The following is a 13191-nucleotide window of genomic DNA, read 5'->3' as shown; positions in this document are numbered from 1 at the left end:
AACACAAGTCATTGTGAACTCAATAAATGATTAACTACAGCCCTCCCATGTCAAGGCCCACTAATAATCACTTCAGGCTTACCTAATAGCTAGGCTGGGATGCCAGGAACGGCAGATATGAGCTGTGGTTGTCTGTCTATCTTCCTATCCTGCTCGTGTCTGACCTTGTCACTCACCACTAACTGATCATTTCCTGTCACAGTCATCTCGGAAATCAGCTTCACTCCCAATCTCTCTCTAGTTCTCCTCAGTCTCACTCTCTTTCTCCTCGTTCTCTTTCTCCTCAGTCTCTCTCTTTCTCTCTTTCGCTCGTTTGCTCGCTCTCTCCTCAGTCTATATCTCTCCCACTCTCTCTCTTCAGTCTATCTCTCAGTAACTTGATCATTGAAAGCTACAGTCATTGCACTGTAATGGGCTAGTGTGGCTGGGCAGTGCAGGCTTGAATTGAATTAGAAAAATTAGTTTTATTCCTTAAGTGTCTACAGAGTGAAAGGGATTGGGTGTGAAACGCATTGTCCAACATTCACCACTAGGGTGCAGTTTACCACTCTCATCCTGGTGATTTAGCCTAGTTGTATCATTAACCCTCTCCTACAGTGCCTTCAGAATGTATTTACACTCTTGAGTTTTTCCCCGTTTTGTTGTGTTACAGACTGAATTTACAATGGATTAAATTGAGCTGTTTTATCGCTGGCCTTCACACAATACTTCACACAACACAATCAAACTGATATTATGTTTTCAGAATGTTAACCAATTAATAAAAAATGAAAAGCTGAAATGTCTTGAGTAAATAAGTATTTAACCCATTTGTTATGGCAAGCCTAAATAAGTTCAGGACTAAAAATGTGTTTACAAGTCACATAATAAGTTGCATGGACTTACTCTGTGTGCAATAATAGTGTTTGACATGATACAATGATACATGATACACATACAATTATCTGTAAGGTACCTCAGTCGAGTAGGGAATTTTAAACACAGATTCAACCACAAAGTCCAGATTCAGCCTAGCAAAGAAGGACACCTATTGGTAGATGAAAACAAAAAATAAATAAACAGACATTGAATATCCTTTTGTTTCAATATAACCAGTGATTACAAAGATACAGGCCTCCTAACTCAGTTGCCAGAGAGGAAGGAAACCGCTCAGGGATGTCACCATGAGGCCAATGGTGACTTTAAAACAGTTACAGAGTTTAATGGCTGTGATAGGAGAAAATTGAGGATGGTTTAGCAACTTAGTTAGCTCACAATACTAACCTAATTGACAGAGTGAAAAGAAGGAAGCCTGTACAGAATACAAATATTCCAAAACATGCATCCTGTTTGTAACAAGGCACTAAAAAAGACTGAAAATAAATGACAGCAATTAACGTTTTGTCCTGAATTCAATGTGTTATGTTTGGGGCAAGTCCAATACAACACATTACTGAGTACCACTCTTTTTCAAGCATAGTGGTGGCTGCATATTTTTTAGGTATGCTTGAAAACATTAAAGACAGGGAAGTTTTTCAGAATAAAAAATAAACGTAATGGAGTTAAGAACAGGTCGAAATCCTAGAGGAACACCTGGTTCAGTCTGGGTTATTGTGTGTAGGTGGTGAGAAAATGTTCAATTCAATTCAGGCAGTAACACAACAAAATGTGGAATAAGTCAAGGGGTATGAATACTTTACTTTCTGTTTGTACACCATACAGAATTATTTATTTCTCTAAACTGGGCTTTTTAAAAGCCCTGTTATCTTAACCGGGGGTGCTGCTTCCTACTGCTGGAAGAGAAGGCTTTCTGTTGTTGGTGACAGGAGCCAGGAGAGTTTGGGTCGGATCGGAGGGAATGGGGCCTGAAAATTACATCTCATAGCGAGCCAATCTCCGTCTCCGTCTCTCTCTCTCTCTCTCTCTCTCTCTCTCTCTCTCTCTCTCTCAACTCCACACTGCTTACAGCCCCCTTTGTCTGTTTAATCCACTTTTCTTCCCTCTCTCCTTTCCTCTTTCGTGTCTGTAGAACATTCAGCCTAATTTACTAACACTTTCATCTGCGTGAATCAAAAGGAATTCTGGGTAGTTTCATTGTGCTTGCTGTTATCTTGATGACTGTTGTCGTAGAGAGGAGCGTTGTTGTTTTCAGAATAACACAGAAACGGCTCTCGTTCTCTCTTTGTTATGCAAGTCCTTATTTCACAGTTTGGTTGTGAACACTGTGACTGTGTATACATGCACAGTCATTCAATTTATGATTTACAATTTGCCTTGTTAATGCAATATAATCATAATTACAATTTGCCTTGTTAATGCAATATAATCCTAATTATAATTTGCCTTGTTAATGCAATATAATCATAATTTGCCTGGTTAATGTATGCCAGTTAGATGCTGATAGTGATGCAGATGCAGTTGCTGCTGTGGTGTATTTTGGGAGGTAACATGGGAATAAGAGATCCTCATTACTTTTAATTTGATACTCCGCTGTGTGCTAACTCTGCTGCATTGCTACTTTCATGCGTTTTATTTTACCTCTGCACAATGAGTCCAATTGCATCAGCATGCTGCATGTGTGCCAGTGCAAAGATGTACCACCTCTGGAGTGTAGCTTACGCACCGGTTCATGTGTTTTGCAAAATAGAAATAAATAGTCTTTCTCTGCCTTTTAATCTGCCTCGAAGTCAGATGTGGGCGTCCATAGCCACAACACCAGATTGGGCATGGTCCCGAGCACCCCAGCCTTCTTCCCACTCTTTAATTAATCCAACCCAGTGCCACTCCTTTACACCGCCTGCCAGTGCCAAGTTACAATATGGGCATCTGAGGCTCAGGCTTCATCCCAAATGGCACCCTATTCCCTTTATAGTGCAATACTTTCGAACAGGGTTCGTTGTGCACTATACAGGCAATAAGGTGCCATTTGAGATGCATATCAAAGCCTCTCCACCTCCCAGCACCCAGCAGGGACCAGCAGGCTTCAGCAGCAGGCACAGTCTTCAGCCTGGCTGGATGCACCTTGATCCCCTCATGGAGGGCCTCCCTTTCTCCTTTCCTCCCCAGCTCTCACCAGTCTTACCCAGCCCTCCCCTGCACACCAAGTATTCCCCAGCTCTCACCCAGTCCTCATTTGCTTTCCCCCGCGCTCCCCCTTCCCTCTCTTTCCCTCCCCAGATCTCCCCTGCTATCCCCAGCCCTCCGCAGCAGCATCCTCCCCCTTCTCCTCCTCAGCCCTACCACCAGCCCTCCTGCTCTGCCTTGATTGGCCTCAGGGAGCTGGGAGCTGGTAGGGAGCTGGCAGGCAGTAGAGCTGTTTTATTGGCTTATTCAACCTCACTGTTCCAGATAGAATGACAATGCTCTGAAAGCAGTGCTGACCTTTTTAGGAAATCAATGAGTTTCTGATTTAATCTCTTCTCCTCACTCCGCTCTCTCTGCCTGCGTGGAGGTTTCACCCAGGGGGTCCCAGCTGCTCTGAACCCAACCTGTGAAATAGATTGGAGAGGCAGGCAGGAGGGCGGGAGCTGCCAGAGGGTGCCTAAGGCTATACCCCTTTACAGAGCCTGCGGTATCATGGTCTGCATCCCAAATGCCACCCTATTCCCTATGGGCCCTGGTAAAAAGTAGTGCGCTATAAAGGGAATAGGGTGTCATTCGGAAGGCAACCATGGTGCCACAATTCCTCCGGCTGGCGTGGAAATGTCACACTGCCTTTGGTCCAGAGGATCACAAGAGCAGTCTGTTCTCTCTGGTGGTGGGTTCTGAACACTGGGCAACAGACAGCAACATCCTGACCTGTCTGTTCTCTCTGGTGGTGGGTTCTGAACACTGGGCAGCAGACAGCAACATCCTGACCAGTCTGTTCTCTCTGGTGGTGGGTTCTGAACACTGGGCTGCAGACAGCAACATCCTGACCTGTCTCTGGTGGTGTGTTCTGAACACTGGGCAGCAGACAGAAACATCCTGACCTGTCTGTTCTCTCTGGTGGTGGGTTCTGAACACTGGGCAGCAGACAGCAACATCCATTAACTATAGGGGATTAGAGTCGTGACCTGTCTGTTTGGGCTTCAAACACTCAGCATTGATTCCATTCCACTGCTATGCTATTGTGTTATTTGATCTCTCCCACCACTGCTGCTAGTCCACTGTGATGTGCGTCTGGGTTTAGTCTGGAACGGCTGAGGAATTGATACACATGAAATGGATAACACATGCAGTACACATGAAATTGATAACACATGCAGTACACATGAAATGGATAACACATGCAGTACCCATGAAATGGATAACACTTGCAATACACATGAAATGGATAACACATGCAGTACACATGAAATGGATAACACATGCAGTACACATGAAATTGATAACACATGCAGTACACATGAAATGGATAACACATGCAGTACACATGAAATTGATAACACATGCAATACACATGAAATGGATAACACATGCAGTACACATGAAATGGATAACACATGCAGTACACATGAAATGCCCAAGAAGACGTGCTCATATCCTACTGAGTTTTCTGGCTTAAATTAGTGTAGTGCAGTTGTCCAGGGGACCTTTTTGACAATAGTCGATACACACGCTCAGTGATATATTAGTCTGGTTTATGACTTGTAATCACTGACTGAGAGTTTGTTGGTTAATAAACTGAAGTGTCTGTCTGGCTGTTTGTTGGTTAATAAGCTGAAGTGTCTGTCTGGCTGTTTGTTGGTTAATAAGCTGAAGTGTCTGTCTGGCTGTTTGTTGGTTAATAAGCTGAAGTGTCTGTCTGGCTGTTTGTTGGTTAATAAGCTGAAGTGTCTGTCTGGCTGTTTGTTGGTTAATAAGCTGAAGTGTCTGTCTGGCTGTTTGTTGGTTAATAAGCTGAAGTGTCTGTCTGGCTGTTTGTTGGTTAATAAGCTGAAGTGTCTGTCTGGCTGTTTGTTGGTTAATAAGTAATAAGGGCACCTGAGAAGAAGGCAGAAGTTTTACATGTTCCCAACTGATTGTGTTTTTTAGTTTGTTTATTTGCATTTTTTTTAACCTATATTGTACATAATTTTGCCAGTACCATCTCTTATGACCTAAAATAACTTCTGGACGTCAGGACTTCGATTACTCACCATGGACTGGCAGAATCCTTTTTATCCATTAGCGAGTCTGACGAGCCTGATGCGAACGACATACTGCTTTCTCGGGAACAGGCCCGTGCAATCTTTGGAGAATAAAATAGATGACCGACGCGTAAGATTAAACTACTAACGGGACATTCAAAACTGTAATATCTTATGCTTCACGGAGTTGTGGCTGAACGAAGATACCATAAACATACAGGTGGCTGGTTATACTCTGGACCTGCAGGATAGAACAGCGACGTCTGGTAAGACATGGGGCGGCGGGTTATGTATTTTTGTAAATAACAGCTGGTGCAAGATATCTAAGGAAGTCTCGAGCTATTGCTCGCCTGAGGTAGAGTATCTCATGATAAGCTGTAGACCACACTATCTACCTAGAGAGTTTTCATCTGTATTTTTCGTAGCTGTTTCCATACCACCACAGTCAGAGGCTGGCATTAAGACAGCATTGATTGAGCTGTATTCTGCCATAAGCAAACAAGAAAATGTTCAACCAGAAGTGGTGCTCCTAGTAGCCAGGGACTTTAATGCAGGGAAACTTAAATCCGTTTTACCAAATTTCTGTTAAATGTGCAACCAAAGGGGAAAAAAACTCTGGACCACCTTTACTCCACACACAGAGCTCTACCTCGCCCTCCATTTGGTAAATCTGACCAAAATTATATTCTCCTGATTCCTGCTTACAAGCAAAAATCAAAGCAGGAAGCACCAGTGACTAGATCAATAAAAACGTGGTCAGATGAAGCAGATGCTAAACAGGACTGTTTTGCTAGCTCAGACTGGAATATGTCCCGGGATTCCTCCGATGGCATTGAGGAGTACACCACATCAGTCATTGGATTCATCAATATGTGCATCGATGACGTCGTCCCCACAGTGACTGTACGTACATACCCCAACCAAAAGCCAGGCAACATCCGCACTGAGCTGCCGCTTTCAAGGAGCGGGACTTTAACCCCGGAAGCTTATAAGAAATCCCACTATGCCCTCCGACAAACCATCAAACAGGCAAAGCGTCAATACAGGACTAAGATCCAATCGTACTACATCGGCTCTGACGCACGTCGGGTGTGGCAGGGCTTGCAAACCATTACTGACTACAAAGGGAAGCACAGCCGAATGCTGCCCAGTGACACGAGCCTACCAGATGAGCTAAACTACTTCAATGCTCGCTTTGAGGCAAATGGCACTGGAACATGCATGAGAGCACCAGCTGTTCCGGAAGACTGTGTGATCACGCTCTCCGCAGCCGATGGGAGTAAGACCTTTAAACAGGTCAACATTCACAAGGTCGCTGGGCCAGACGGATTACCAGGATGTGTACTGCGAGCATGCTCTGACCAACTGGCAAGTGTCTTCACTGATATTTTCAACCTCTCCTTGTCCGAGTCTATAAAACCAACATGTTTTAAGCAGACCACCATATCCCTGTGCCCAAGAATACTAAGGTAACTTGCCTAAATGACTACCGACCCGTAGCACTCACATCTGTAGCCATGAACTGCTTTGAAAGGCTGGTCATGGCTCACAACACCATTATCCCAGAAACCCTAGACCCACTCCAATTTGCAAACCGCCCCAACAGATCCACAGATGATGCAATCTCTATTGCACTCCACACTGCCCTTTCCCACCAGGACAAAAGGAACACCTATGTGAGAATGCTATTCATTGACTACAGCTCAGCATTCAACACCATAGTGCCCTCTAAGCTCATCAATAAGCTAAGGACCCTGGGACTACACACCTCCCTCTGCATCTGGATCCTGAACTTCCTGATGGGCCAGGTGGTAAGGGTAGGTAACACCATGTCCGCCACACTGATCCTCAACACAGGGGCCCCTCAGGGGTGCGTGCTCAGCCCCCTCCTGTACTCCCTGTTCACTCATGACTGCACGGCCAGGCACGACACCAACACCATCATTAAGTTTGCCGATGACACAACAGTCGTAGGCTGCATTGGAGCAGATTGAGAGCTTCAAGTTCCTTGGTGTCCACATCATCAACAAACTAACATGGTCCAAGCACACCAAGACAGTCGTGAAGAGGGCATGACAAAACCTAGTCCCCCTCAGGAGACTGAAAAGATCTGGCATGGGTCCTCAGATCCTCAAAAGTGTCTACAGCTGCAACATCGAGAGCATCCTGGTTGCATCACTGCCTGGTATGGCAACTGCCAAGCCTCCGACAGCAAGGCACTACAGGGGGTAGTTCGAACGGCCCAGTACATCACTGGGGCCAAGCTCCCTGCCATCCAGGACCTCTATACCAGGCGGTGTCAGAGGAAGGCTGTAAAAATTGCCAAAGACTCCAGCCACCCTAGTAATTGACTGCTACCACACTGCTACCACACGGCAAGCGGTACCGGAGCGCCACGTCTAGATCCAAGAGGCTTCAAAAACAGCTTCTACCCCCAATCCATAAGACTCCTGAACACCTAATCAAATGGCTACCCAGACTCTTTGCATTGTCCTCCCTCTTCTACACCGCTGCTACTCTTTGTTGTCATCATCTATGCATAGTCACTTTAATAACTCTACCTACATGTACATATTACCTCAACTAACTGGTGCCCCCACACATTGACTCTGCACCGGTACGCCACTGTATATAGTCTCGCTATTGTTATTTTACTGCTGCTCTTTAATTATTTGTTACTTTTATTTCTTATTCTTATCCGTATTTATTTATTATTATTATTTAAAAAATGTAAACTGCATTATTGGTTAGGGCCTCGTAAGTAAGCTTTTCACTGTAAGGTTTACACCTATTTTATTCGGCATATGTGACTAATACAATTTGATTTGATTTGAAGTGTCTGTCTGGCTGTTTGTTGGTTAATAAGCTGAAGTGTCTGTCTGTCTCTACTGAGATGTTGGTTGCATCCCAAATGGCACCCTATTTCCTATAGTGCTCTGGTCTAAAGTAATGCACTTTATAGGGAATAGGTTTCCAACTTGGGATGCACTGTAGAGCCACAACAAGCTGATTACTCGACTGTGAAACGTTTAAAGGCATTATTTCAACATCTCTCTTTTTGCATCTGACTGCTTCCCCTAATTTAGAACAGCTAGAGATCAAAACGATTAGTGTTGATTACTGTTTCCTTTTTACTTTAACATGGATTTCCACGTAAGATGGAACATTTGTGCATTTGCCCTTCAAACCTCACTGCTCTCCCACCCTCACTGCAATTATAATGCTATTATTAGTGTATCTGAATTCCATTGTCTGTTCTACTCACCCTGCCTCCACTGTATTGTATTGCATTGCAGTTTTACGTTTAAAGATATATTATTGTGCAGGAGTGGGTTTCAGATTTGGGAAATCCACCCATGCTGTACATTGAGCCCAGTGTAGAAGTGTGTGGTAAGGTAAAGCATGTGTTAAATTACTCTATTGTGCTGTACTGCAGGCCTAGCTTGGGCCTAGGAGTGTTGGAAAAATATAATCATCTCTGTGTGGCTAATGCTGAGATGAAGACTGACATTTATACATTTCAATCTCCTCCTCCTCTCCAAATCTCTTCACACACTCGGCTCAGCTCCCAGGGCCCATACTTCTCCAATAGCGGAGGTGCATAAAGATGCACTTACCCCCATGCGCTTACCACAAATTCCTTGTTTTGCTTAGTTCGCCGTATTATACATTGCGCTCCATTACTCTTTTTTTGTATGGTCATTAGCAGAGTACACACAATCCGAATTTTAGCTTCAAGATGCCGGCAATTTTAAAACCCGAAAAAGTAGATTGTACTGATTTGTTGGCACATTGAACCATACGTGCGCCATAGTTTAAAACCTCAGTGGGTAGTGCTAAAATAATAACGTCAGATCTGAATTCTGCCATCTTTATGCATGTTTATGCACAATCTGCGTGTCCCACTATAACCCTTCCCCCTCTCCCCTCTGTCCCGGACACGTACAGTCATTTGTTCCGTCAAATGGAAATATGACATTTTCAGATCCTCTGACCTTTCACAGTTGTAAAAAAAAATGCAGAAAAGGCTAAATGATTGAAAAGGTAATTGAAAAGGAAAAATATAATGTCATAACAACCAGTGGACCTGAACGCATCAATACTGACTGCATGCGTCTGGATTGGCACCTTTATCCCTATATAGTGCAATACTTTTGTTTTAAACTATACGGCTCTGATTAATAGTATTGCTTCATAAAGGGTGCCAAGTCAGACACACTTGGTGGTTATCGTTTAGCAGATATCAATCTAATAAACCTGTGGTTTTCAGATCATGCCATCCACTGTGTCTACTTCAGTAAGCTCAAAGGGTAGGTCAATACTGGCTCCTAAGTAAGCACTTCACGGTAGGGTCTATGTTGTATTTGGAGCATGTGACAAATATATTTTTTTGTGATTTTGATTTGTTTGTCTTTTGGAATACCAAAATATAAATGACTGGAAGATGGAAGTCTATTGAGGTGCAGATAGACTATGCATAGCAAACAAACTGAATTTTATATTTTTTATTCGTAGACAAGGGAGCTTTTATTGGCCACCAGAATACCAAGATAACTCGGTGGTTGTAAATAGACTAGCAAGTCATTGTCTGCTAGTCGTATTCCAGATTTAGCTGGGACCAGCTAGATATAATAGGTCTATGAGTTTTACAGATGATAAATTAGCCTGCTTGGCTAAATGTTTTGGTCTGCTAGTTGGTCTTTATGTTTAAGACAGTTTGTCTTATGTTGAAGATGAAGATGTTTTATGTTTAAGATGAAACTTGAACATTCTTAAGTAGCACCGCTGGCCCTTCGATATACACAGAGAGCTAAACATGAATAATATGCATGTCAATCTCTCCTGGCTCAAAGTGGAGGAAAGATTGACTTCATCACTACTTGTATTTGTGAGAGGTATTGACACGTTGAAAGCACCGAGCTGTCTGTTTAATCGACTAGCACACAGCTCAGACACCCATGCATACCCCACAAGACATACCACCAGAGGTCTCGTCACAGTCCCCAAGTCCAGAACAAACTATGGGAGGCGCACAGTAAAACATAGAGCCACGACTACATGGAACTCTATTTCACATCAAGTAACTCATGTAAGCAGTAGAATTCATTCTTATTTTTTTAAAGGTAAGATTGCTCCTCATGGTTTTGTCTAAACAGGTATTTAAAGTTTGAGCCAGTTCACCGAGTTATAATTTATCTAGTAACATAGTAGCACTGTCTATTGAACTATAATAACAGGGCCAGTTTACAAGTAGGCCTAGCCTTATTATAACTTTATGTACCAGGAAACTTTTCTTTTTACACACAGGAACATCCTGGTGAGGGTTTGTTCTATTTAGTCCTATAGGAGACTAGATCACGATGGTCTTATATTCTGGCTCACTGCAGACGGTCATTTTGTTTCTTACAGACTTGTGCAATTCCATACCCGCACTTCTGGACCTAATCAAAGAGGTTGGCGTGTTCTCGGGATACAAAATAAATCATGTCAAATCCTCAGTTATGATGCTAGAGGAGGAAAGTCATAGACCTACACCTCTGACTTGTTTTTTGAATGCAAAGGAATGCTTTACGTATCTCCGCATTCGTATTATGCCAGAGATTGACTGCATAGTCTCAACTAACTATGACCCTGTCGTAGATTCAGGTAGATGATGGTCATCTTTACCTATATCTTTAATTGTCCGGATTAACATTCTGAAAATGAATGTCCTCCCAAAACTGTTGTATCTATTTCAGAACATTCCCTTGTCGCAGCCACCATCCCTCTTTACAAGGCTTAAAAAGATGTTCACTATATTTATCTGGAATAACAGACGTCCCAGAGTTCGCTTGTCCTTATTGTACCTAACGTATGACAGAGGGGGGCTCCATTTGCCTAATATCTAGTGGTACTACTGGGCAGCTCAGCTTCGCACTGCTATGTACTATTTTACCTCCAAGTCTCTCTCTTCGTGGATGAAGATTGAAATGTCTTCAGTTGTCACCAAATTACCCCTGTTAGCCTCTATATTTACTCAGCTGATATCAAGACACACAAAAAAACATGTTTTTAATATGATCAACGTTTAGTATGAGGTGTGGAAGTTCCTTGATGAAACGCATTCTTGGTCATGTTTTAGTCCTATCTGGGTAAACCACAGTTTCACTCCTGGGAGAGCTGATCTGGGTTTCCAGCAAGTGTTTAAGGGAAGTTTGAGACCTTTATAAAGAAGGTGTTTTTATGTCATTTGAAGAACTCATAGCAAAATATGACATTCCTAGAATGAGTTTTAAAAATATATATTTACAGCTAAGGAGCTTCCTGACGGCTGCCCAAAACCTAACAGAACCCCTTCTGTCCACTTTAGAAAATACGATCTCAACCCATTGTCATGGTAAGGGTAGAATTACAGCTCAATACAATATGCTAGAGTCTGGTGTCATGACGTTGGCCTGGGGATAGGTTTATGACAGTCATAAATACCTCTTTCCCTCTTTTTCCTCTCTCTACCCTACTGATGTTACATTTGCAAACCCCTTTGGTTAACATAGAGATTATGGGAACATCAGAAGGTGGGGGGAAATGAACTATATTCTGGTAATCCGACCAATTGAACATATGCGGTGGTACTTAATGAATATGATGTCAGTTCTGTCATCATCTGAGACATTCTCATCAATGATAAGATGACATAAATTCTACAGTGGAAAGTCTACACATCAGAGTTATCGGATTCCGATGGAATTGTTGTTCAATTAAAATGTTTGAATATGAAATTATTCGTGGTGAACTCGTTACCTGTATAAAAGACACCTGTCCACACACTCGATCAAACAGACTCCAACCTCTCCACAATAGCCAAGACCAGATAGCTGTGTAAGGACATCAGGGATAAAATTGTAGACCTGCACAAGGCTAGGATGGGCTACAGGACAATAGGCAAGCAGCTTGGTGAGAAGGCAACAACTGTTCAAGATGACGGTCAATAACACTCGGTCTGCGGCTCCATGCAAGATCTCACCTCGCGGGGCATCAATGATCATGAGGAAGGTGAGGGATCAGCCCAGAACTACACGGCAGGACCTGGCCAATGACCTGAAGAGAGCTGGGACCACAGTCTTAAAGAAAACCATGAGTAACACATTACGCCGTCATGGATTAAAATCCTGCAGCGCGCACAAGGTCCCCCTGCTCAAGCCAGCCAAGTTTGCCAATGACCATCTGGATGATCCAGAGGAGGAATGGGAGAAGGTCATGTGGTCTGACAAGACAAAAATATAGCTTTTTAGTCTAAACTCCACTCGCCGTGTTTGGAGGAAGAAGAAGGATGAGTAGAACCCCAAGAACACCATCCCAACCATGAAGCATGGAGGTGGAAACATCATTCTTTGGGGATGCATTTCTGCAAAGGGGACAGGACGACTGCACCGTATTGAGGGGAGGATGGATGGGGCCATGTATCTTGGCCAACAATCTCCTTCCCTCAGTAAGAGCATTGAAGATGGGTCATGGCTGGGTCTTCCAGCATGACAACGACCCGAAACACACAGCCAGGGTAACTAAGGAGTGGCTCCGTAAGAAGCATCTCAAGGTCCTGGAGTGGCCTAGACAGTCTCCAGACCTGAACCCAATAGAAAATCTTTGGAGGGAGCTGAAAGTCTTTGTTGCCCAGCGACAGCCCCGAAACCTGAAGGATCTGGAGAAGGTCTGTATGGAGGAGTGGGGCAAAATCCCTGCTGCAGTGTGTGCAAACCTGGTCAAGAACTACAGGAAACGTATGATCTCTGTAATTGCAAATAAAGGTTTCTGTACCAAATATTAAGTTCTGCTTTTCTGATGTATCAAATACTTATGTCATGCAATAAAATGCAAATGAATTACTTTCAAAAATCATACAATGTGATTTTCTGGATTTTTGTTTTAGATTCCGTCTCTCACAGTTGAAGTGTACCTATGATAAAAATGACAGACCTCTACATGCTTTGTAAGTAGGGAAACCTGCAAAATCAGCAGTGTATCAAATACTTGATCTCCTCACTGTATGTAATAGTGGATTAGGGGCCTGAGGGCACTCAGTGTGTTGTGAAATCTGTTATGAATATATTGTAATGTTTTTTAA

General features: G+C 43.2%; 1 protein-coding gene across 6 annotated transcripts in view; it reads left to right on the top strand.

The window, feature by feature from the left end:
• Positions 1-13191, top strand: part of tanc2b (tetratricopeptide repeat, ankyrin repeat and coiled-coil containing 2b) — a 220374-nt gene that overhangs the window by 128706 nt on the left and 78477 nt on the right. The window lies entirely within an intron of this gene.

The sequence above is a fragment of the Oncorhynchus mykiss genome, chromosome 20 (genome assembly GCF_013265735.2).
Source record: "Oncorhynchus mykiss isolate Arlee chromosome 20, USDA_OmykA_1.1, whole genome shotgun sequence".
In the NCBI taxonomy this organism is placed as follows: Eukaryota; Metazoa; Chordata; class Actinopteri; order Salmoniformes; family Salmonidae; genus Oncorhynchus; species Oncorhynchus mykiss.
Note: the sequence above shows the minus strand (reverse complement) of the source record. Positions and strands in the feature narration are given on the sequence as shown.